The sequence below is a fragment of the Falco rusticolus genome, chromosome 4 (genome assembly GCF_015220075.1).
Source record: "Falco rusticolus isolate bFalRus1 chromosome 4, bFalRus1.pri, whole genome shotgun sequence".
NCBI lineage: Eukaryota > Metazoa > Chordata > Aves > Falconiformes > Falconidae > Falco > Falco rusticolus.
In genome coordinates, this window is record NC_051190.1 from 108,867,233 (window position 1) to 108,893,902 (window position 26,670).

Below are 26,670 nucleotides of genomic sequence, written 5' to 3' on the forward strand. Positions count from 1 at the left end.
ATTAGCCTCCATATATTTTGTAGAGCAATAATATCCCAGAGGCCTAGAATAATAGCGCTGTATTTGCACATATATAACCTTTGCTTCAGGTAACTTGGAGCCCTTAAAAAGTTCTTTTTTTAAAAGCAAGTTCACAGATAACTGATACCCACAGAGCAAACAAGCCACCAGAGACCGGAATACTACTAGGGAAGGAACCACGGGATAAAGCCGTTCTCCTGTTTTGCCAGCACACACAATACACGCTGCTGCTAAACCACAGGGTTTGACTTGGCCTGCGTTTAAAAACAAACAAAACTCTCGAGCCAGAGATAACCCACAGCGTATACATATGAAAAATACGGTAACCTTGAGAGCGTTATTTTTCCTATCAGGCATCAACGTGTGGATTGTTAGCAGTAAGAGGAAAAGAAACTTTCTGCTGTCACCTCACGCTAGGCTGAGGAAAAGGGGGAAAAAACACCTTTACACACACACACTCTGCCACCAAGACTCATGCAAAGCATCTTCCTGACCTCTGCAATACACAGGATTGAAAACTAAAGTTAAATTACATTCAAAATTCCCACTTATGAGCCAATTTCTCTAGGAAGCACTGAAAAAACACAAAATAATGATAGATAAAGCTGGTAAGAAAGGAAACTGTGCTCTGGATCGAATGTGGACAGGCAGACAACATACGGAATCCCAGACCTAAGAGAAAGATTGCATTCTGAACCAAAACAAGAATATCTGAACCAAAACAAGAATAAACCCTTCAGGCAACATTCCTCATGGAAAAGGAGCCAATAATTAGAGGGACCATTGAAGACCTTACTGTCATCCCCCTATCTCCCAATTCTTATATATTTCAGGTGATTTCCCAGACTACTGCAGACACAGGGACCTCTCTGTTTCTTTTAAGGGAGTTGCTGCAGTCTTCATAAACATACAAAGAGGCAGAGGTGCTGCCTACAGCCGCATGGTTAGACCACTCACCAAGTATGAAGAAGATCCAGCTCTGAGTTCCTCTTGCAGCAAATAATCTACACAATATGAATCAGGTTCAGCAGCTCCAGTATTTCTTTAGGAGCATGGATTGGAAGAGGAAGCCAGACCAAGGACATTCACTGTTATTTTTCATAGCCTGGTAGTATGTCATGACCATCAGGCAATAAAAGAGAATAACCTTAGCTATATGGAATTTTTTCCAAAAGAAGTTCTCTCTCATCTACCACATTCCTATTAAAATGTCACTTCTTCAATGGATTAGTTCAGGATTCAAAACCGCACTGACTTTTTTGATCATTACAAGATTTTGCAAAACCAGGTCTAATATCTATCCATCTGCAAGTAAATGTTTTAGCGATATCGCTTCCTAAAGCTTCTCCTTTATACTAAGTGTGTGTTTCAATTAAAACCTACCAATAGGTGATATTTACTTGTTTCAAACTTCACCCTCATTTATTGCTCCTTTACACCGTCTCCATAGTTTCTGAATCCTTCCAAACATTCTGCATTGTCTGTTTGCTTTCAGTAGTATGTTTATTAGAGCAAACATTAAATTGCAAGACAGGTATACAGTACTTGCACCTCTGGATCCATAGGGGAGCAACAAAGAAGAAAAGCATCAGTCCCCCACCATGAGTTTATTCCGCAGTGCTGCACAACTGCCCCTTCCCATTGCCAGCACAGATGATGTGCCTTACACGGCTGCTTTGCTTCCAAAAGGGGCTGTGTGCATGGAGCCAGAGCACTGGCATGAAACTGTCCAGGATGCAGAAAGCCTTTCTCTAGGTTACACACTCCAGACCACAGTTTACCAAGAGCTACAGAACATTGATCTGCTACATGGGAGGATCTTTAAAGGAAACATGGATGGTGCCATGAGGCCTGGGAAGGGAAAGGATGCAATCCATCATGAGCTTTAGACAAGTGGCACCCCAGCACTTGCCCAGATTTTGACTGGATTTTGTTGTGCCATGGCAGAGCAGAATTTAAAGATTTGATACCAGATTCCCACGCTCCTAGATCCAGTATTTCCATTTTCTTCTCCTTCTTGTCTCCTTTTCTCCTATAATTCCAGAGCTCTCTAAGGTATAAATGGTATGAATTATGATGGGTATGAAAAAGTTTGTTATCTTACATCCACAAACTTGTAACGCTGTTCCAACGTTTTGATAATTTCCAATAAACTGTAACTTTTCAGAGAAAGTAGGCTGAATACGTGATGCATGGAAAGCAAAAACAGAATGAAAACCTGTCAATGCATCCAGATGTCCATTCTTCTCAGTAATGCAAATGCTGTTGTTGGGCAGGAACTAGACCTTTATACTACGCTGCCAAAAGAAAGTCTAAGATTTCCCAAGAAAATGTCAAACTCAGCACGACTCTTACATTCACAAGAAAAAATTTGGCAACCTCAAAATAATTTACATTGGTGAGATACTTGTGAAGTTACAGAGAAGTTCAAGCAAGTTCATACTCAAATGACAATGCCTATGCTTTGAAAGACAGGAGGAAGGTAATGCACAACAGATCTGACACTAAGCCTGTCTGATCTAGTCATATGCATCATGACATGCAGGATGACTCTATATCACCAGCAAGCAAGACTAGGCTTGTTGCGTGTGTGATGCAGACGGTCTTCAGAACTCCCAAGATGGCCTTGCTGTGTTGAGCTCTGCATCTGATTCTGAATGGATCTGGATAGGATATTAGTGAGCTCCTTGCAGACTCGACTTTGGGCCCTTATAGAAACGGGACAAATTCAGCAACATTGGCCAAAACTGAGACCTACATTTTATAGCTGAATTGTTACTTGGCTAGGCCTCCTCCAGCTCTAATTTTAAGGAGTTCTGTATGCTCTTCCACCAGGGATCCACGAAGAACATCTCACTTTGACTCCCCTTTTCATTCTCCTCCAGCTCTTAAGTCGATGGTTAAGATTAATTGATACTAGGAGGGGAGCTCCCAGCACTCCAACCCAGAGAAGTCACCAGAAGCGACGATGTGGACAGTGCTCTCCGTCTGCTTTTAACACTCCCAAGACCTGTTCATACTCTGAGAGAGTATAACACACACTCAGTTTTCTCAGAGATCTTCACAGCTGTCCTTCAGCATTAGAAAAGGGCATATAAGCTTATTAATATTATCCATTTTATTAAACTGAATCTAAATGTTCACACAGGGAACAGGCCACCCACATGCCAGGAGCTGCAGAGATATGAAAGACATCCCCTGCCCTTAAGATTCATTTAATGGCTCTTAATTAAGATCCAATAAATTAAGAAGAATTTATTTCCTCTAGGACTAAATTTCATCCCCACCAAAGTTCCCAGTCACTCCACTGAAGCAGAAACTAGGAATGTAACACTGAAGAGCTTTTACAGAAACGCTCCCCTCACCCACGCGCTCATACTGTACTCTCCAGCAGTACTTAACATTCAAATAAATAAAACAAAAACCAGCCATATCCATGAACCAGTTTTAAATCAACGTGCTTATTCTCAACCTCTCCAGCTGCAAAAGGAAATGGGATAGATCATTGGCTTGCCTTCTCCCCAGTTACACCGTATCCCCCACTTTAACTTCAGACTTTCAAGAAAATATTTGAGCATTTTTCTCCCACATGCAACCATTTAACTTTGGATAGGCAACACACTTCTTTTTTCTAAAGGCCAAAAACGCCTCAAAGTCATGCTTCCATGTTCTGGTGGAGAGGATTACACATCACTCCGCAAGAACACACACCCTGTTGGCAAGCGCAGCAGAGAAATGACGGCTCCACAGACACAGGCAAAATACACCCCATGACTCCAGCTACTAACAGTTTCCACTAAACCCTAGTTGTTGCAGAGAAACACCCATCTGTGTCACATGGCACCACCTGCATCACACATCTCCATCTACTGAAAGCAAAGGATGAAGAAGATGAAGCCATCATTTACAATCTCATGGAATATTCTGAGTATCAAGTAAGCATGTCTGTGGTTTTAAACTGTAAGAGCTAGCTTCTGAACCAAAGCCAGCTTATATTTTCCTACTATTCTTTTCTGACTGTGAGGCTTAATGAAAATTGCAAATACCAGTTTTATACAAACTGAAGACTCATTCAGGATTGTTCTGAGTGAGCTTTTCAACAGACCTGTCACCTATAACACCTATAATTGTACATAAATATATTATGCAGACTATTATATAAATTCTAAAGTCAGAAGAGATTTGCCATGAAAAAATGAGAGAAAAATCCAATCCATCTAAACAGACAAAAGCACTTTTTTGAATTTTTTGTTTTCTGCAAAAAAATCATTAAACTATATTTTCCCAAAAAGCAACTTTAAATATTGTTCAGATAATTCCAGAGTAAAGGCTTCAACTTAAAAAAAAAAAAAAAGATAGAAATCAAATGCACAGAGATATTTTAGAATTTATATAGCCTGGCCTCTCAATTAACATATTTGAACAAGGATGAATATTCTAAGCTGTCCCACTTTCAGACATTTTACAATTTATGGGGAAAGAAAATACGCATTTGTAACCTAAAGTCTTCTAGAAGGCTCTACAGACCCATGGCACTCAGGGTAACCAAGACACACATTTAAATGGCAGCTACACATTAATTTTTAAGAAGTGTGCAGTAGCATCTTGCCTTATTATGGAAATCGTAACTTCACAATATATATAATACCCACATGAGTGGAAGCCACCAGTGACACACTCACCCATTGCACATGCTGTTTACACATCCAAAGAACCTGCTGGCTTAAAAACTTGGAAGACATCGTCATAAAGAAAATTATAGACTAAATGTAGCAAATAATGCTCCATCAAAATTACTGTTGAATTCTATTGAATTCTCTCCTGACAGAAGATGATGATCATCTCAAAACCAAAGTTATCAAATCTCCCCAGAAAATAAATATTTTATCATTATTCAGATCCATGTGTAAGGAAAACACTCTGATGCCAGCCCATCACAGCTGTTTCATCAGTTACTGGTTTGCAACTTCTGAAGTGTCATAAGCCCAGATCTAAGCTTGCTGTCCACACAAAACCAACAAACATAGCAGGGGAACTAGGGAAGAAAATGGAGATAAAGAATGGATCAGATTGCTAATGCAGTTGGAGGATCACAGGAAAAAGAGTCTATTACAAAGATTTAAATTTTAAAAAAAAAAGAAAAAAGGAAAAAGTACCATTGTACAAGAGGTGGGAGAGCATAAATTTGGTGGAGACTGAAATGCAATACTACAGCTTTTTTTAACCTGTAACATCTGTATAGCTTGAATGAGAAAAAGCACTAAAGCAGAAAAAAGGACACAGAAAAGAACTGCTGGAAAATGCTGTGTAGTAACATTAAGCATAGGGACAAAGCCCTAGGAAGATCTTATTGCAGCCTGCTAAAATCCATTTAAACTCCCTTACTTAGCGAGAGGTATGAAGTCACTGAACAAGGCTGACACATAAAAATACATAACTGATGCCAAAAGATCTATTCCTCAAAATGTTTCGAAGGCAGGCAAATGCTCACTTAACAGCTACCTGATAAAAATGGCACATTACAAAAAAAAACCAAAAAAAACCACACCCAAAAAAACCCCCAAAAAACCCCACCAAACCAAAAAAACCCAACAGCAGGCATGAATGATATATCCCAGAGTGCAAAACAACTCTTCCCTGCCCCCAGGTCCCATCTAACATCCACCCCTGAACAGGACATAGTTCTATCTATCCACACTGTGCTGGAGACCCAAAGGCCAGGAGCAGTACGAGTATATCTGACTTCTTGAACTCTGGGCACCACTGCTCAGTCAAATGTTATCAACCTGATCTCCTCGGGGGTAAAAATGTAAAGAAAAATTAAACTCCTTACTCAAAAACGACAAGTAATGATAGGCAGATGGGGGAAGAAGGGAAACACTGCTCTCGCTGAAATCATAAAGCTTTGAATCGGTACTTATCAGTCTCGGCCACTAGTTTCCAATTTTTTGGATCACAGACCTCTGTCAACCCTCTGAATTTCTCACAGAACACTCTGTGCTCTTATCATAAATTGTGTAATTAAGGCAAGATGGTTCCACAGACCAGCTGCAGATGACTTACCACAGCTTTGCGACCACCAGCAGTTCACAGATGAGAGTTTAACTGCCACCCAAATATTGCTTCACAGCACCGTGACTAGAATTTCTTGACAAAAAAGGTAACCTCCCTAAAGGCATCTACAGACTTCAGTAGCCCAAGCCCTTTTTTCAAAATGTCTTCAATCTTTTGGAGCCATAGTGAAAAATTAATTTTAATTAATACATCAGACTTGTGTACTCAGGCTGGGAGGAGCTTTGCAAAATTCTATCCGAAATATGTATGCTGTAACATGCAGGGAAACTTTCTTTTTGTTGTAAGTTAGGAAGAATCATTCTTAAATGCAGACATGCTGGCTACGCCTGAAGAGGTATGAACAAAAAAACCCTCATAAATAATCTTTTTATCTTGTTTTCTTTCACTAGCTGTTACCATGTTATCGGAAAAACTTTCTGAGATATACTGAGCAATGCAAACGAAACCTTGCCTGCTAATCTCCAGCAAACTCTGCGGTGCTGCTAAGAAGCATGGCGCAAGAGACAGGACAGGCGTATGAAGTGCTAAGCCAGGTATAAGCTGTCCCAAGGCTGCAGCACTCACCACCATAACTACACCCGAAGTCCAAAGGACCCATTTAAGCACTGCTAATCCTCTTAAGGCCGCTGCCCGAAGGATGACGGGCCTGCACGAAACCTCCGCAGCACCCAGCTCGTGCTGCAGGCCAGTGTCCGTCATGTCTCCGCTCGGCCGCTGCCCTTGGGTACCTGGGGTGCACAGTCACCTCCTCTGGGCTCTTCCTGGCACCTTCTGGTGAAAATGCACATTAACTTCTTCCAGGGCCAAGTTAAGCCGCCCTGCCTGTCCTCCACTTTGGCTGCCGATTTAGGCAAACGCTCTGACTCCTCTGATATTATGAATAAAATGCGGGAGATTTAGAATTTTTGGTCTTTTATCTTAATTTCGGTGACATGATCTAATTACAGACATTCAGTGGTGCCCTCTAATTACCAGTAGAAATGAATACTGAAAGATGACCCTTGTCTTCCACGATTCCTTCCCCTCTTCCCCCACTACCCTCCTCATGCCCTTTTCAGCATGTCTGTCCAGACTACGCTTTTGACATATGAAGCTTTCTTTACATACACAGTACGTAATATATGGTGAGTACCAGATGTACCCACGATAAACCATTTACTAGGGGAAAGGAAAAAAGTGATATAAAGGAAATGCAATGAATGTACTTTAAAGGAGAAGGAAATTTTGGAAGACTGGTCTCACCAGAGTTTGAAAGGAAATAGCTTCTCTATGGGAAAAGATGACGTCAGATTGCATGCTTATGTCTTGAAGTTTCCTACAGATATCTCCCATTTTCCTCAGGGTTGCTTGTTTCATACACAGTTACTTGCCCAAGATAGCGATTTAAGCAATATAGCACAAAGAGTTGCTTCTGTGCAAATAAACAGCAGTGACGGCTAAGTGTGCATAGCCCTGCTCATTTCACTCTGGGTGTTTTGCACTGCTACCACCACCCTACATCCTGCTAATTGGGAGGCTGCAAAACAGGGGGAGCACAACCGGCTGCCTGGCTCTTCCCAGTTCTGTCATACTTTATGCAAAAGCCATAAGCTGACTATTTCGTTTCTTCCAAGTTGCCTATTGTGACATTTATAAACAGGAACCTGGCAGCATGTCAATGGTGCAAACTGATTTCCTCCTCTAAATACAATTTTAAAAAGCAAATAAACAAGGTTATGCCTGCTAATGAAACATTATATGCCATGCTGGAGCTAGTTTTTCTCAAACGTATTCTCTAGAGCAGATGGAACACCAATAAACACAAAACAACAAACCCTTTTATAAAAAGCATGTTTATAAGAAAATACATTCTCCTTAGAACTTTGTCTAAGGAAAAAAACTGGCTTATTTCTGTAATGTTATCTTGGGACCCAATTATGGTCCCATTAGATTGCTGTAAACAAGGGAGCTTGCCATGAATTTCAAATGGAGAAGTGCTAGTAAGAAACTTGAAAACAAAGCAAAGAGATTTGCCAGTATACTTACTAGGTGTAATTCTTAGAGGCCTCGTTGAAATCAAGGCCTTATTGTGCTAAAACCTGTACAGACACATTGATGGACTACACTTGCCCACAAGTCTTAGGGTCCAGACACAAAGCAAGGAAAGAGGAAGGAAGGAAGAGAGAAAGTGATTCGTGTAGCCAAAAATCAGGACTCAATGGAAGGGATCTTTTCTCCAGTCCAGTGTCTTATCCATTATTTTGCATCGTTTGTCTGCATCTAATACTTATCTATGCATTCAGAAAACCAGGAAACATTAAAATATTAAAAAAAAAAAAAGAAAAAGGAAAACCAGAATTAAGCTCTACTCTGTTGTTTTGATTTTTTCCAGCACTATCATTTCATCTCTGTAAATCAGACAGAATGCCATGTACAAAGTGGGTACTCAAAGAACCTTCTCAAAGTAGGTGCATGTCAACTTTTGCAGGACAAGCAATTAGACATCCAAAAGCAGCTGCCAGATCTGGAGGCCAGTCAGAGGGTAGTTGAAAACCTGCCTTTCCTTTCTTTATTGTAAGGAGTTTTGTTTTTATCCATCATGAAACAGAAAGCTGGTGGGGGCGGGGGGAGGGCGGCAATCCTCCAGGAATTGCTTTAAACAAGCCTTTGATGCCGCTAACTGAAGGCACTAGGCTTTTCAACATTATGCAAACCATTTATAATCTGTTAATAGCAAATTCACAGAGACAGCACTTTGGCGTTTAAATCTGTTATATTTTATTTAAAGCTTCTTTGAAATTCTCATCATTGATTTCACTGGCATAAGTTATTGGCATCATGCATGAGTTACAGCAATGGCTGCTTGACTGCATTCAATGACCAGAACATTTTTTAGACAGAGCAGTTGGTAAAGGAGAGCAAGGATGGCAGCAACAAAACAGCCAGTGATTTTCCATTCGGGCAGTTTCAAGCAGAAAACCAGCAGGCTTAACTTTTCTGCTAAGAAGTCAAGTGGAAACGCTGCTACCCTGGTAATAAAATGCATCTCCTAAATATTCTTTTAACCACAACTCACTGTGGCAGTTATGTTGGGCCAGGCTGGCTGCTATTACATGGGGACTAAGACAAAATGCTGGGAAAGACCCAGATGCAAAGGCCAATAGTGGTCTCAAAAAAAGCACCCAGACAGACCATTTGCTACAACAAGGGATCACAGGTCTAACCAGCGGAGTGACAAGTGAACTGGTAGGAAAATAGTTTTGATCGGTGAAAATCATACAAGCAACACCAAAGCATCAAGCTGGGATCAAGTTAATTCACCAGACCTCCTGAGAAGTAATCACAGAGGCAAACAAGCAGTTTTGCAGCACCCATGATCATGGAGAGCTAGTTTAGTCTAGATGTTGGACTGAAAGAACTTAAGAGAATTAAGTTCATCAGTTGGAAGCGTTCAGACAAAATTAATAATCTTTGCAGCCATGAGTTTAAAATGTTAGGGTTTAGGAAGGCAATTACACTGTCTACATAGAAGGCAAAGAAGTTAAATACACTTCTAGCTAGGAAAAGTTCACTGCCAGTGCGTACAGCAAGGGCCACAGACAAACAGGTATTACAAGAAAGTTTTCTTTGAATCCTCAAAGGCGCTTCTGGCATTCTGTAGTCTGGTTAAGGAGAAACACGCCGCCCTTGTCCATCTCTGCCTTGGTTTCAGCAAGTGGCAGACAGGCAGGAAAAAACACTAACAAGACTAGGAGAACAAACGTGTTTGGAAGAAAGAGAAACCGATAGTGGTCACCCTGCAAAAAACGATCCATTGGAGCTGACCATTCGTTGATGAAGGCATGTGATTTTGGTCTTAAAGCACAGATTGCTAGGGATTGCTGAAAGAGGAGCTACTGCTAACAGGAAATAAACCAGGTAAGCAAGCTGGGGTGCGTTGGGACATACAGCTTCCCAGGACTGGGAGAGCAGAAGAGAACAGAAATATAACTCCTTGGACTCCAGAGGTGCTCTGCAGGACAGGTACAACAGGAACTGCATAGCCATCCTTTTCCTCACTCTGCTACAGATTTACTGCAAGACTTTGAGCAAATTACTGCACATTCTTCTGCCTTACATCTAAAACACAGTATCTTCAATAACTACAAAGTGCTTGAAAGTGAGGAGTGAATAGCTTTTAGAGACAACACAGTATACCTAGGAAGGCAATATAATATAGCAGTGACAGAGCAGAAGGGTGGTTTTAGTTAGAACACAGCTCCACAGTTTAAAGTACCATGCCTTTGAATTTCAGCCTCACAGAAATGGCAAGAGATCATAACCAAGATACTTTAACCAATACAGAAAAGTTATATGATGAATACCACTAGAAGAATAGCAAGACAAAAGAACAGGGTTTTGGTGAATAGAAACAGGAGAGCAGAGAAGGACATGTCAACTAGTAAAAGCAAAGAATTACTACATGCTCAAGTCTAGATAGCATTGCAGGATCTATTCTTCAGAGAAGGGGAGCACATCATATGCAGAAAATTGGATCCAGTTAAAGCATCCCTGGCTGTACATGCAAATGTGGGCACTAAAAATTGCGGGCCATATGAGAGGAGTCAGGCTAAAAATCTTCCTGAGGTTATACGGCAGCAGAGGGGATGAATTCTCAGTTGTAAAACTGAGACACGTTTGGCTTAGCTTCTCTTCTGACTGGAGTAAGTGGAGAGAACAACAAACAAGCTGCACTATATTTGATAATGCTACCAGACAATCATCCAGATGTACATGCTTCCAGTCACACTAATTAAATGCGGTGTGGAGCCATCCTGGGGAAATTACATACTGTTCCTTTAGAGTACCACACGCTTCTGAAATGCCTTGGTGAGGCCTCAGTCCACCTGAGAAGCCACAACACTCATTTTCCTGAGTCATAAACAATTGGTCCTGTAATGGTGTGGCCCAGACAGCAGACAGCTTCATACAAGGAGGAAAAACATAATTCAGGCAATGGAAAGCAGGAGTTTCAGCTGAGCCAAGAACAAAACAGGACAGGCATGCGTCCTTGAGGAACAACCTAGCGGCACATGGAGAACTGTTTTTCTGAGTGCTTTCCTCCATACAGCAGCTTTTGCCTACAAAGTGGATGTCAGTGGATTTTTACAACCAAAGCAACTTCTGATGCCTGAAAGTTGATGGACAGAGGAGAGGGTCAGGAATGCCAGCCTGGCTTGAGTAGCACCATGGATGCCATTCTCAAAAGTGTCTGGCTAACAGGGTATTCGCATTAAAGATAAGCATAGTACCCTTGAACACAATAACAACACTGCTCATTTTAAACCCACCTAACTTACAGTTAGGTTGGAAATTATTACTAAACAAGACTCAAAATGTAGTTGCTGTGGAGTGGCCAAATTGCTGTCTGGTTTTTATTCATCATCAGAAGACCACGGAAAGGACTATGCTTTGGAAATCCATTGGATCACATTGTCTGAGCACAAGGAAATAGGTTTTCCAGTAAGATAGTGTTTTGAAGGTGATTCTGTGCATGTTTTAGCCTGTCTTCCAGTTCTCTAGGAAAATTACATTGGCAACTCCTGGTCACAGACAGTATTTTAAAGACTTAAGCTGAAGACAGCTACTAAATAACATAACCTTCAGCTTCCTGGTGATTAGTATACAGAAAAAGGCAATGCAACCCCTGTGTGATATTCTGAAAGCCATGTCCCAAACATCTCATAACTGAGTGCCTGAACTCATTTCAAATATTTGGCACAAATTGTCAGATTTGAGATCAAAAGCTAAAAAGCCAGGGCTGTTTGTAACTCAATGCAATGTCTCCTTCAAAATGTGGGGCACCATCTCACATTTCTGACACACAGCTATGAAAGGGTTTGCAAAGCTGAATCCAGTGAGTCTGGATTGCTAGAGCTGGCCCCAAATTTTGCCCAGAGTTTTACACTTTCAAAAGATCCAGACAAGAAAGCTGGTAAGTTCATCTGGATTTATTAAATGTGTCCTGTGCAGTAAGACCAGAAGTTTTAATCCTCCCAACCAGATTTATTAGGTATTGGCAGGGATGCATATGTAAGTTTAGCATTCAGAGAAAAGCTATTCGATAGAGAAAGAAATGGGGGGGTGGGGGGTGGGGGGGAGAAAGAAAAAGTAAACTTAATAATGTTCAAAGCAAAAAAAAATGAATAAAGATTTGTGTGATAGTAGGGAATATTCTTTGTTGTTCTTTTAGATGATTTGCTTTAAGGCAGAAATATGATAGTCTGAATTTTAATAAGATATGGCAAAGAGTCTGTGATGTAGGAAGTCTAAAATTATTATTCTTCCTTCAAAAAGGACAGACAACGTACTACCCTACAATACTTGGTCTGTCTCTTCTTACAGTAAACATTGCTAATGCTCCTGGAGAGGGGCTGACCTTGCCAGCCAATTACATTATGCTAATTTGTCTGTTACTATAACTCCTACAGAGGCATTCACAGCTCAAAGCAGGACAGAGATTTATATTGTCTCTTCCAAGCTGCAGACTATGGACGTTAATCTCTCTCTCCTTCCAGTTACAACTCTACACGGCAATATCTACACGCAGCACCACTGCACATTCAAAGCGACAGTTACCGCCAGCTTTATTCAACTTAAAAGACATGCCGTGGTCCTACCCTGCCCTTTTAATAACTGTCACTCTATCTAAGAAAGCGTATGCTTGGTAACAGCTGTTTTCCTATGGTTTCTCATATGCTTTTCAAAACACTACAGGAACGCATTTGCTTGCTAGATGCTGTAGTGCCATGTCACTGTATCAAGCAATAAAATCATCAAAAGGAACTTCAACAGTTTTTTGTTACACTCATGTATTACAAAAATACTTGCTGTTTTAAAGCAACAAAAAATCACCCAGCCGAAAAGATTCAATGTAAAAATAAGGCTCGTAAGTTAGGAGTTATGTGCACTGCAGTGTTACTTAAAGATGGGATCAAAACATTGGTCTTCTAAAGACACATAGCAAATAGCAGGCTTCATGCAAGCAGTTTACAGTCTATATTGCATAATGAAAAAAAATCTCATGAGATGTGTCTTTTCTAACTGCTGGAAAGATCAGAAGATTCCCTAATATCTTTCAGTTGAGGTATGATAAACAGAGTATCAAAAACAATGGAGTCACAGCAGTTTATAATAACCTCCTGTCATTCAAACAAACCACAGTAATGACCTTTACACGCTTTTCTCCCTCCCTCCATAATATTTAGGGCAAGCTAAGAGTATTCATGTGGCCAGTCACATGTCAGAGGTGTTAAAAAGAAGCTAACTTGTTGGGCTACTTAAACTCAGATGTGTTCGGTCCAGGGCCAGGCTAAACTTTAAGCTAAATGTTCTGGTAAATAAAAGGTTTGGCTGTGGTTCTGAAACTGATTTCAACAGCAGCTGACACTAAAGCAGACATAAAAATGCAGAAAGTTTTCAAAGTGTTAAAAAGACAGTTACAGGTCAGCAGGAAACCAAGAAATACACAAAAATGTGGCTTAAGAGAAGGTCTCACAGAAATCTCCTGTTGGCTCTAGAAATAATTACACTGGGATGTTTGTAGAAAAGAAAGAAAAAATGATTTTTAATCCAGTTTATGCTCTAGCATCAACATCATCAAGAAAAGCATCCAAACTTTACTGCAAGACCTTCTGAACATAGCGGTATCTCCAGGCGGTATTCCAGCACTTCTCACATAGCTTCAAAAATTTTACACCTGTGTCGTTATGGCAGTTAAACACAGGGTCACACACACACACACAAAAAAAAAAAAAAAAACAAACCACAACACACTGAAATTTATTATTAACAGAGAGGGCACCCACAGAAGTCCACAGAAATCTGTATCACTGACTTTGCAATTTCCAGCAGATCAAGTTGCACTACTGCCTGCGGTTAATGCAGCGAGCCACAGGCCGACTTTCAAGAAGGTGCTTGAGCACATGACGCACAGAGGTCAGGAAAGCCAGTGAACAGCAAGAACTGGTGAAACACCGATGACAGCTTGAGGTATGGCCCTCAGGTGCCTGGTCAGCCCCTTTCCAGGGGTTACAATTCCCTCTGCCCAGTCTGTGAAAAGTAACACTTGCCTGATGGGCACATATGTCATTATGAGGATTTTGCATTTTGCAACCTACTGGCAGACATTCAATAAACCCATACAGACCTTCTTTCTAAAGGCAAGCAGCAACCAAAGACTTGGTAAGATGCCCTGAACTTAGAAGACAGGAGAAAACAAGCTGAACCCTTGTGCAACTGTTCCTACCAGTGAGGATCTAATGTACCAGGGACAAAACTAAAAAGGCCTCAGAGGACATGAATACAGGATGTTCCACTGGGAACATAGTGACTGTGTCTGAAAGTGATATAATCCAAGGGAGGGAATGGAAAGATGCCCTCACCTGACAAAAAGATGCTTCAGTCAGCAAATTAAGATACAACCTAGTCAGACACCACGAGGAAATTACGTAACCAACTTTCAATACCAAGTTCTTAACAGCACCCAGTGCTCTCAATCCCAGAAGGTAACTGAGGGCCTAAGGTGACCCTTTCAAGCTCAAACGAATAGCAAGGTCAAAAAGCAAAGAATCTGGGTTGTGGAGGCAAACAGTTCACATGTGGCACCAGTCAGATCTGCAACCTACAAGACAAAAAGATTCACCACGAAATTAGATTCGCTTCTTTTTCTATACACGAAAGACTCAGAAGGAAGGAAGGAAGAAAAAGAATAAAATAAGATACAGCCTGCCATTCAGAGCTTCTTTATCCTGCCAAAAACACTAATGTGCACCTGTTTGACTTCAACTTGATAACCACAATTCAGTTCTTCACTAGAAAAGGAAGAAGGTTGGTTTACAAATGCATGTCCATTCTTTCTGAATGTATCAAATAGCTTTGTGTGTCAACAGGTATTTTCATAAGGCACAACAGTGTGAGAAGACTTAAATGTACACACAACAAAAATGAAATCAACTGCTTAAGATATCATTCAGCACATAGCATATAAAAAAATTAGTAAAAATATAACTAGAATTATATTGTTCACCTACATTTCTCTTCAGAATCAGAAGAACTGGCTCTTCCATGAAGCCAGTTAATTTTCTGGTTATGATCAACACATGATATATTTCTGAAGTCTCCAAAATTTAATTTTCTACTCATTTTCCAGTTGATGAACAAAAGGAAACTGCTCTTCCTGGATAATTAACTTAGCTTATACTGCTATCATGAACAGTCTATACAAGGCTATATCTGTACTATCTATATGATGAAGTCTCATCTATGAGTTTGCTATGCATGTGGCGTGGGGGATGTGTGTGTGGAGATAACACCGCAGGCTCCAACAGCTTCAGCAAAACTGACCTCCTACTCAAGGTGAGCTAAGATTATCTCTTTTGACATACAGATACCCTCTGTATTAAGCACCATTTTCAAAAGATGTAGTAAAAGGACAGCACAGTATGAAAATATGTTGAAGCTTAAGCTTCCCAGTCAGTTCAGTGGATTTACATGAGCAAACCTGGTCCCTTGGTGAAGTTTTTAGAATTTCTCAATTTCAAGTATAACTTCTGATTATCTCTTTATTAACTATTACTAGCAGAAGCTTCTCTGCTTGACAGAAGAGAGAGGGAATGTTTAGAATTACCAGAGTAACACATAGCTTTACATCCCAAAAGGAGCAAGGTGTCTAGCTGCCACAGCTCACGGAAGCTGAAGTGACAGGGATCTGAGCCAGACAATGTCTGTACAGACAGCACTTTAGGTTCCTTAGTTGCTCAGCTCTTTCACACTGTATTAATAGTCTTTGAATGCATCAACTCTGGAACAAGCAGACATTTTTTTATTTTCTTGGAAAGCATGATGTGGTATTAGGTTAGTAATTTAATCTTGTTGGCAATATAATAGTTATGGTATAATCCCTCACGTTATAAAAGTAATTGCCATAATCATAACCTACATTCAATTATTTCTTTTGCTGCAGTGCAGCTGCAGCGGTTTCCCACTCCCAACCTGCCGTCCCATTGCCGAGGAGACAAGAAGGGGCAGAAAGCAGAGCTCACAAAACACCACTACAACCCATCCCTCTCCCTTGCCTAATAGCAAGTGACTCCCCATCCCAGTTAATAAAGAGCTCCTTGTCCCTCCATTATGCAGTGTAATCTTTAAAAGATTACATTCTCATTTGGGAATGAGCCAAGAGCCAGTGGGAAATTCTCTAGTAAATTGGATAGGGAGACAACAATATGAAGGGCAGCTGGATGCGAGCACATTTTTTTCAGGGCATTCCTATTCCTGGGGCCCTCCGGCATTGTTAGAAGTCCTGCAGTCTCGGCTCTTTTCACTGCTCTGTTGTCAGGATAATGCTATTCAAGAAGAAGGGGATACAGATTAGCTGGTTTGAAGATGGAATGTGAGGAAACGAATATTGAAAAGTAGTAAGAAAAGAAGGGGAAAGCCCAATTATACTTTTAAGTCTTACCACCTTACATAAAAACAAGGGAGGAGGACTTTGTTTTAAAACACCGTATTAAGTGTTATCCACTACAGTAGTAAAATACGGGATTTCTTCTTCCCCAACTGTCATCAATAAGGCAATTTGAGCGCTCCACCACCAATACCATATTAAGAAGTATTTTGAAAGGAACATTTCCCTCTCTGCCTTTTTACCCTTGCCTGCACCTTCCAAAAGATGCGTTTGCTCGGTGAAACCTACTTTCCACCCACCCTACCTGTGATCCAGGATGGAGAAAACCGAAACAACACAGGGCAGGCAGCCCTATCCATCTATCTGTGCACACAGAAGGATGCAAGTGAATGAGAAAGGCAACTGGATTTTTGTTGTGGGGTTGGTTGGCTTTTTTGTTTTGGGGTGGGTTTTTTTTTAGGTTTTTTACATATATACACACACACACTTTTATCATTCTTTGAAAGTACTTTCTCAAAAAGTCACACAAATTTATGTATCCAGTAGACTGGATAGGTGCCTCATGTTGATTTGGTCAATAATGGCATACATATAGTACCATCTTAGTACCACATTTTGTTAGAAAATACAGAATTCTCATGGGGGGGGGGGGGGGCGGTAGAAAAAGCTATAGCATTAATTTATTTTTTTTGGGGGGGGGGGTGTTGTTTTTTTTTAAAGTAGCAGATCTTTTTTCTTCCTCCAGAAAAGTAAGTTTTTAATCATAACATGAAATTCCATTCACTATTCCCTTTCATGTAACCTAATTAAGTTATTTATTAGGAGGAAGTAAAAAAATAGTTGTCACAGCAGGGTATCAGAAACATTGTTTTTACCCTTAAATTGCTACTCAACCAACTACAATTTTCTTCACCTGTAGGACTCAAGTAACAATAGTTACCTATAGTCCGTGGGAGGCAGTAGTTAAAATACATTAAAAGAGAAGATTGTGTGCAATTTAAAATCTTAGCGTTGGGAAGTCCTGATTCAGCAAACTATCTCTGTTCAGCGACCCCCTACACACATGCTTGAAGTTAACCACATGTTTAAGAGCTATTGAAAGTACATGGACTTTGGCCCCATTTCAGAAAATCAGTTATATACACATTTAACTGGCTGAGATGGATGAAGCAAAGAAAAGAAATTGGGATAAGAGAACTGTACCTGAAAAAGATTCCAGCCAAACAATAATTCACAAAATGAGAACTCATGTGCAGAGGTGCAATACACTTAATAGCTTTCCTGGTTTTCCTGAAACATATACATTGGCATTTGCACTTGCATGAGTTTACTGTACTGGAACAAAAAAATAGCATAAATGGGAGAAAAAGATGGTAATTTTGTCATTAGAGAAACAGGCCTTACATAGAGGTATACATACATAGATCTCAGAGATAAAACAGGAGTGTGAAGAGAGAAAGAATATACTATAAAGACCACAGCAGTGTTCAGGCTGACTCTCCCTTCCTCTTTTCGGGGAAAAACTATTCTAATACCCAGTATCAACTGAGTGTCTTCATGACTCTTCGCCTGTACAGCCGCATCCCTTGATATCCCAATTCAACATTAAGCAGAGAAACTAACTCAGTTTCCTGGCAGTGGGGTGAAAAGAAAATTATACTTTCTACACTCCTGTATTTCTCTTCATCCAATTCTGCTAACAAGTACACTGCCGGAATATTTTAATACCCCACTTCTCAGAAAATAAAGAACTGCCTTTTTAATGGCTGCCTCGTGTGAGTGCTGTTCTTTCTTTCGTTCATCCATCTTTCTCTCTCACTTGTACAGCCTCATGGTAGCCCTCCTCAGCTTTCTTCATGTCTGAGTAATACTACTTTTCCTCTTCTGTGTGAATTTTCCTTTCCATTCTCCCAACAAAGTCTGACCTGGGGTAGGAAGAAGCCCTTTATATAAGTAAAAATGAAAAGTATTTTTCTTCCTTTCATTCCTTTCTCCCCTTCATCAACTTTGCCATCGTCCTCCTTTCTCTCCCTGCTACCCCATACAGTGCTAGGACATCAGGGAGGACTCTTCCAACACAAAGGAGAAGGGACTGGCAGCATACCTTATTTTTTTTCTTTCTCCCTTGATAGGAATAGAAAAGGTATGAATGGGGCAAAAATAAGCCCAGACAATCTGCAGGTGAGGCAGCTTTTACCTTTTCTTCCAGGTGCCATTTCTCAGTGACAGTGATGAAGCCAAAAGCCAGCTCCCGTTCTGTGCCCACTTTGAATTTCCCTGTGCCTTGGGAAGTCCACAAACAGGGAGAAAATACCACCCCCCACCTCAGGTGAGGAAAGGGAGAAAGAACAAATATCTCAATGAGCCAGGCTGCCCACCCAGACACACACATACTTTAATCTCTGTTAAGAAGAAGCTCGGAGACCTACTCGACGAACAACCATTGAGTGTTTTTAGCTTATTGAAAGGCGCTGCGGCATGGAAGTCAGGCACCTCCATCATCACAGGCATTACACTGAGAGGCTACGCTGCTTCGAGTTTAACATTGTACCTTAATGTTTTCTCAGGGCAGTTCCTTTTGCAGATGTCTTTTATTTAAAAGGGGAATTTCTAACCTGTAATAAGAAATACTGGAGCAAGCTACAACTAATGAAAAGGGAAAACACACGGCTTACATGACAAGCCAACAAATTTCCCTAAACACTACACTGTAGATTTTTACTGAGACTCATAGAAAAATCAGTGAAACCTTCAGAAAACAAGTTTCCAAATAAAAACTAGCATAAAATCAAAACGGGCCGTAGTAATTTTCTGGAATTCCAAAGAAAGAAAAATAAAAAATACTTCTCCAGGCTCACAACAATTTTCCTATTGCCATTAAGCACATTTTTCCATCGAGTAGATTTCTCTTAATAATAGTACGCCACAAATTATCATTAGGCAGGAAAAACGGGTCAGGGCAAGGATAACAAAGATGAAAAGAAAACTGCTGAGAGTTCACCTCTGCTGTTTATTTTGAGGCACACTTAAGATTTGAGTCAGACTATTCTAATTGTATTCAAAGATTTGGTTCTCTAAAGAACATAAACAAAACTAGCAAAGGCCATCAGCCAGAATAAAGCTTTCCTCATAATCATTGAGTAAGGTCAGCTTTTGTTTGTTCTTTTATATGATAATCTCTACTCCTCTGTGTTGACTTTTAAATTTTTAAAAAAGGAGAAAATAAAGTTTCCTGAGACTAATGGCCTGTTTCTGCAGGGGCAGTTTTTTTAGCAAGCTCATGTATTTTCTAGTTTCTTTTAGCTGGCCTTTCCAAGTATTTTAAAGCTTTTACACCTAATCTAGGTTAGCGTGCTCTGGTTAGCAGCTTGCATCCCCTGAAAGGCAAGGCAATAATCCATCTAGGTTTAGGGCATTTTCATAGAACTGATGCAGAGCTGTGTCAATTTTAATGTCATGCTATGGAGAGTGCATGCAGCTCTCTCCACTTTAGAGGATTAAAAGTGACCTCTCTTACCAAAATCAATAAGGGCAGCTTGCTGTGACTAATAGATTGTAGAAATTCAAAAGAGAGGGTTTGTAACACTGAGTTCATTCTCCCTGAGTCTCCCCACCCAGCCCCAGACCCGCTGGCAGAGCTGCACTTTGACATGCACATTCACATGGAAAAGTGATGCCTGTTCCCCTCCCAGGGACCAGACTGAGCCACACACAGTTTACTCACATTTCAGGGAAAAAAGCAAGCTGATATTTATTTGATAAGAGTGGACTTGGCAACTTCTGTAGAGAAGCATGTGAGAGAGCAGCTAGACTAACGAAGCGGTTAAAAATGTACATTTCTGCTCCCTAGTATGGTTTTTAAAAAGGCCCTACTTTTCCGTATTATCCGGACAACAACAAGCACCCAGATACTTCCCATCACTTCATGACCACAAGGTTTTTTTGTAGTCTCTGAGCGAAGGCTTTTCTCCCTTCAGATCTTTGCCTAGTTGCAATAAGCTAAAAATTTAAATTCCATTAAAGTCAATGGAACTGCCCCAGAGATGTATGAGGCTATACATCCAACCGTAGCATTCATTAACTGCCATGGCATGTGCTCTGTTGTTCTGACTTCCTTCTTCTCTCCAATATTCCTTTTGTTACTCTGAAGTGCATCAGATTTAACAGTCAAGTTTGGGGCTTTTAGAAATACAGTAATTTCATACAGTACTGGAAATGGGTCATGCTACGGAGTGCACACAACCAGTCAAAAGCAAGTTTTCAGTTTTTTGGTTTCACATTTTGTAAGACTAAAGAGTACCAGCAACTCAGAACAGGATCTCCTACCTTATGGTGAAAACACTCTAACTCTCCTGGATGTCTCTAATTTCCAATTTATTTTGCTTGAGGTACACATTAAAAATCCTTACCCACACACGGTTCATAGCTTGTGGACATTTTCTTCACATAACAATCACCATCTTTGTCTTTATGCCAAAAAACCAAGACTTGCCTTGGGGGAGCAAGGGAGAAAAAGGGGCTGAAGTGGTGAGAGGAACCCAACTGTAAAGCTTTAGGAGTCCCTATGGAGGTTTATAAATAGACGACTGCCATGTGCAAAATGTGAAAGAAACCCAGTCAGCATAAGAGCTGTTGCTGTTCTGAAATCTTCTAACTACATCCATTTAGGCAGTAGGCAGATTTATAAACAAACAATAAGTCAAGGAATTATGAGCATTTGAATTTTGGCGAGATAATAAAACGTGTAGGGGTATAATCAGCAAATAATAGGAAAGATCTGCAAGCGAACCCACCAATTAATGATAAATAGGACTTGGCATGGAATAACCTCACCAATGTGGATCTCATTAGATGGCCGTGGAACCTGTTCCCGCAGCAGCCCTCTCCAAGTGAGGGAAAAGTGAGGTAACTGAAATGCCAGCGCACCCACCCCCTCACAGCTTTTGGGGTCCAGGATTGTAACCACCTGGGCCAAAATGACAACCTTATGCTGCTGTGAAGGCCATGCCATGGTTCTCCAGCCTCTGACCGATAGGTTTCCTCATCTCAGCTTTTGCACCTTTGCTCTGCAATTCTACCTCAACAAAGGTGATCGGAAACATGCAGCTTCACTCGCGCCGGAGAGTGAGAATCCCTCTCTCCTCTGTTCACCTTGCCTTATTCACGATACCTCTTAAAGAGGGAAATGCCCCCAAGCAAGCCATATCACTTAAACAGATAAATAGTTCACACACGAGGCAGGGGGAAGGGAGAGGGGGAAGAGACCCTGCCTTATTAGACTAAAAACAGACACACCATATTAACACAAAGAATCAGCATATGGTTCTAATAGGCCTTCTTAAAATGATTTATCAGCTGTGATTAAGCCCTCAACCAGCATGTCTATCTTCATAAATAAAGTAAAAGTGCACCTTGCTCTGAAATATATCAGCAGTATCTTATTACCTACCCAACCGTACAGGCTGCAGTCCACTCTGGGGAGCAAAGAGCTTGTGTTTAATAGCAGAGCATATGTCCTAAAGAGATTGCCAAGATTTAGGGGCTTTACCTAAGAGATAGACTTATAAAAACGCCACTACGGGGAAGGTTTATCCCTTCATCATGTGCCGTCCAGTCCATGCTGCGGAAATGTGAAGAGGTAACAAGAAAGCTGTGCCATTAAAACCCTTCATAGGAAGACCAAGGCAAAATGCACAACTATGCCATGTTGTCGTGAAAGAAATCTCAGAATGAAAGCAGGCAGGCCTCCTTTTTTGGGGGTAGCCAAAATATACAAAACACAACAAAAACCCAAACGTTACAAGAGAGTGACTCAACTTCTTTGAGACAGAGACAATAAGAAGCAGAAGGAAAGCGGACTGTCCTGACTGAGCTCTGCAGGATGATTCATCAGCTGGAATTCAGAAGAACATGGAAGATTATGGTTAGGGAGGTTTAGCTCAATCAAAAACGTATGCCCTTAAGAATTGCCTTTCTGCATGATATAGGCACTTACTGCTGGAAAAGCATTCGAGTCCTCTCTTGAGCACAAGGGTCTAAATCCATAAGTCCATTCAAACAGAGTCCACTGCTACAGAAGATGATCAGACAGACCTGCCTGCCAGCAGAAGATAAGATGTTGTACCGGCAGGAACGAGCCCAAGCTGAAGCCTATTCCTCTGAATATTTCTGCAAGATCACGTTATGAACTTTGTTGTCTTGACAGATTTTCTGCCAACTTACACAGAAAGCGTCTCTTTTGTAACACAGTTCAGTGTGGTAGCTGCCTGGAATAAGTGCCTGGACACAGATCCATGCTTGAAACAGGACTCACAAAGTCAGGGGACAAAAGTACCAACGGCCAAATTGCCACATAAAATATAATGTACCACCACACGTCCACCACGAAAGCTCCACAATCTCAGAAAAGCAGTTAAAATCCAGCAAGCCTACCCATATGGAGAGAGGAGGAGAGCATTCTTCCTGTCTTTAGCAACACCGAACAACAGCTGATAAATCTTTAACACACATGGTTTGTGGGATGCCCTATGCTGAGACCGAGGAGATATGGAATCAATCCGAGGCTCTGCCACAGCCTTCCTGTGCAATTTTCAGCATGTCACTTGAGCCCAGATCCTTTATGGTAGCTCACTGATTCGCTCCTGCTTTATTTCAGTGAGAGCAAGGCACCAAAATGCCTTTGAAGGTGTCTATCAATCTTTTGGGGCCACACTGCTAAAGATATTTAGAAACCAAAAGAGACAGAAAGCCGCTTGCTTGGCAGAATGGTGGAGAAGACCCAGCTCCCCTGCAATTCTCACTCCACATCCGTGACTCCTTCAAGAGTTTCGTGTCTCACTAGGAAGGAGCTTTGGAAAACAACATCCTCTGGAATCTGTTTTGCCTTAGAAAATAAGAGACAAAGCATTTCCCTTCTCCATAGGAATGCTGCAGAAGTTAATTATTAAAAAAAAGTGGGGGTGTTGTAGACCAACGGTGAGCCCATAAAACAACTCAATAACCTGATGCAATCAATGTATATGAAAAACTTGGAATAACCCACTGGAAAAACTCTGCTGCAGAGTTATAATGGATCTTTACAGTACTTCAATGCATCACCCAAGAAGAAATGCTATGCTGTGAAGATGCTCACATCTTTACACATACAGGTGCTATATTTAAGCATAGAACCTACCTACTATAATGAAATCTTTGGACTTACAGTGGTATTTTGGGCTTTGAACTTAAAGGTTTTGAGCTATCACCTTGACAACAGCTTAACTGATTGATAAAGTGACAGCTTTAAGTTATTACAATACCTACAACAACAGTACCCTGGCCTTTAAGCACTATATTGACACAAATCATTCCTAGTCTTATTTTGCATCCACTGTAACATACTCACCATATAAGATACTCAATGTCAGTGGAAGAATAATAAGTCAGAAGGATCTCTGACTTGAAAAAAATATGGACATTCTTACATCATGTTTAGATAAATGCAGGGAGAATGTATATATGAGTATTTATGATTGCATAATTTAAAAGAACTCGAAATAGTAAGCATTTAGATGTAGGCCTTTGCTTTCTTCTGCTGTATGGACTGTCAGTCAATGAGTCAAAAGTGCTCCAGGAACAGTCTTACAAGTGTGTTGGTTTGTATTACTTCACTAGTGAAATTCAGCTGTTTCAGAGCACTTGCCTCTGAAACGTCTGCCACCACACTATTCTTCGGAAAAACTATTCTTCTCAAAGACCCCCCTGGGGGTTCAGAGCACTCACAAGGGAAAACTGGAGTTAACGTGATTGCTGTAGAGGCAGAGCACACACACAGAATTCATACTATTCTACACCAGCGTGGTGCAGCACTGACACCAGCTCCAAGACCACACTTAAAAGGAAATGAATCTGCAGGTCTCTTGACCTGCATTACTAGAAAATTGGACAAAAAATGTATACGTGTTTTTTGAAACAAGGTTCTGCGCTGCACATTAACCACGTGAAGGGGAAAAGAGTCAGGCGAGTGCACTCCTTGGGAGGGCAGCTGTTTTTCATAAATGGCTAGTGTTGAATTTGTTGTCCATCAGCCAAGCCAACCACCATAATGAACCTTCCATCCCTGTTCTTCTCTTTCACCAACAGAGCACATTGCCAACATTACTATATAGCCTATTAAAATATAGGCCTCTAAAACCCAAACACTTACACAATGTGCTTTATCAACATATGGATATTTTTTTTCCTTTCATATATGGGTACAATATAACCCTTTCTTGTCTAAGGGTCCCATTAACTGCATTGCTAGTTTCAGCTACTGTCTTGTCAATGATTAAATGTAGGAGTGAACTATCTGCTTTAATGTAATGATTAAAACAAGATATGAAGTGTTTTCTGAATGATAGACCAGATTAAAACAAGATATTAAGTGTTTTCTGAATAATAGACCAGATTAAAACAAGATATGAAGTGTCTTCTGATACCCAACAATACAGTTCTTGCAGCTTCTCTTACTGGGAAGTCAGAAGATCTCAAAATGGCATCTTCTGCAAACAAGCACCATGTCCCCCAGGGCCTGCTTCTCTGACCACTGGCACGAGCAAACAGTATCAGGCCCTTCTGTGGTTGCCTAACATAAAATAAGCCTCAAAAAAAGAAAACGTGTAGCAAATACTACCAAGTTTGTGCAACAAAAGAAATGCTTATTGGACATATGTATTCCATCAAATTTAGGGGCACTGATTTGCTATTTACTTTTTTATCTCCTTGTTGCAATGTAAGATGTTTCCTTTAAAAAAAAAAACCACTGAACCAAAACCCATCATCTTTTTTCTGCATGCTTTTCAGAAGACAGAGGGTAAAATCTGTCGGTCAGGTATACATTGCATAAAATTTAAATAAGATGTGGAAATGAAGTTAATTTTTTCACCAAACTACACTGCTCAAGAGACAGATTCTACAATTTCCAGCTTGCCTTGAATTAGATCATCTTCCCCATACTCACAGGCTACAGCACAGAGTGATGACATTCAGAAAACATTTGCAAGAATTTTCTTCTGGAGATCAGAGTCACAGAGTTCAGCACAGAATGGTGAGGTGGTATAAGCTAGACAAGTGCACTTAACCTACCTTCTTACGATGAGACACTGAAATGTCTACAAGGTAGAAACAGAACATAGAAGCTACAAACCATATTTATGCCTTTCAAATATACATCAGACTGTAGCATCATCCCTTGCTTAACACAACTAAACTGGATATTCAGGTTTTTTAATCATTCTGTAGACTGAACTTATTCAACCACCAAATACTCTTTATTTGGTTTTGTTCTTTTTCTTTACTGGACCAATTCAATTTGCTGATGATTTACTAGCAGTGTGGTGCCTGCAGTGGGATAGTATACTTAGAACAGGAGTATTAAGCCACGTAGAGGACTAACGTGGGACAACCCACATTAAAACCAAGCTGTGGTTGAGAATAGCTGTTTCCCTGCCTCATTTGTACAGTTGAACACTGGTTAGGAGATGCTACACCAGCATGGTGCAGAATTAACACCAGCTCCAAGACCACGCTTAAAAGGAAATGAATCTGCAGGTCCCTTGTCATGCATTGCTAGAAAATTGGACAAAAATTGTATACAGTCTTGCAGAACTGAACACTGGTTAGAAGATTTCAAAGTTGCAGGACAAGCCTCAGTGATGCATCCAAATTCTGGCATAAGCAGAATGTGATTTTTAAAATGCTTCCATTTAAAATATTCAACTGACTATTTCTAAATACTACTTGATGTGGTACTCTACTTACTACACTGAGCATATTTCTACTCTTTCTCATTTCGTGCAGGGAGGTCAGGCTAGATGTATTTTAATAAATACATGTCCAATTACTTATTCGGAAACAGATCCTGACTCTTCCCATCTTTGACGTTATCACCTCAGACCCAGCCTCAATGCTCAAAACAAGATGCAACAGCAGGGTCTATCCAGTAGCAGCAAAAAAAAAAACGCTTTGGATACTTAATGCTCCAAGCAGTATAAACCTAAAAGCTGCAGCTAGTAAGCCAAGATGGTCACTTGACCTGCCAGAATTACCTGCCTTGTTGATCCGGGTTGCAGATTTTATCTGGGGCTGAGCTGTCGATTGCTGCCTGCATAAAGCTCCTAACAGATTTA

At 40.6% G+C, this 26,670-nt stretch overlaps 1 protein-coding gene across 1 annotated transcript in view; it reads right to left on the reverse strand.

Annotated features, from left to right (window-relative positions):
• CREB5 (cAMP responsive element binding protein 5) overlaps positions 1 to 26,670 on the reverse strand; it is a 212,932-nt gene that overhangs the window by 169,648 nt on the left and 16,614 nt on the right. The gene's annotated exons all lie outside the window — the stretch shown is intronic.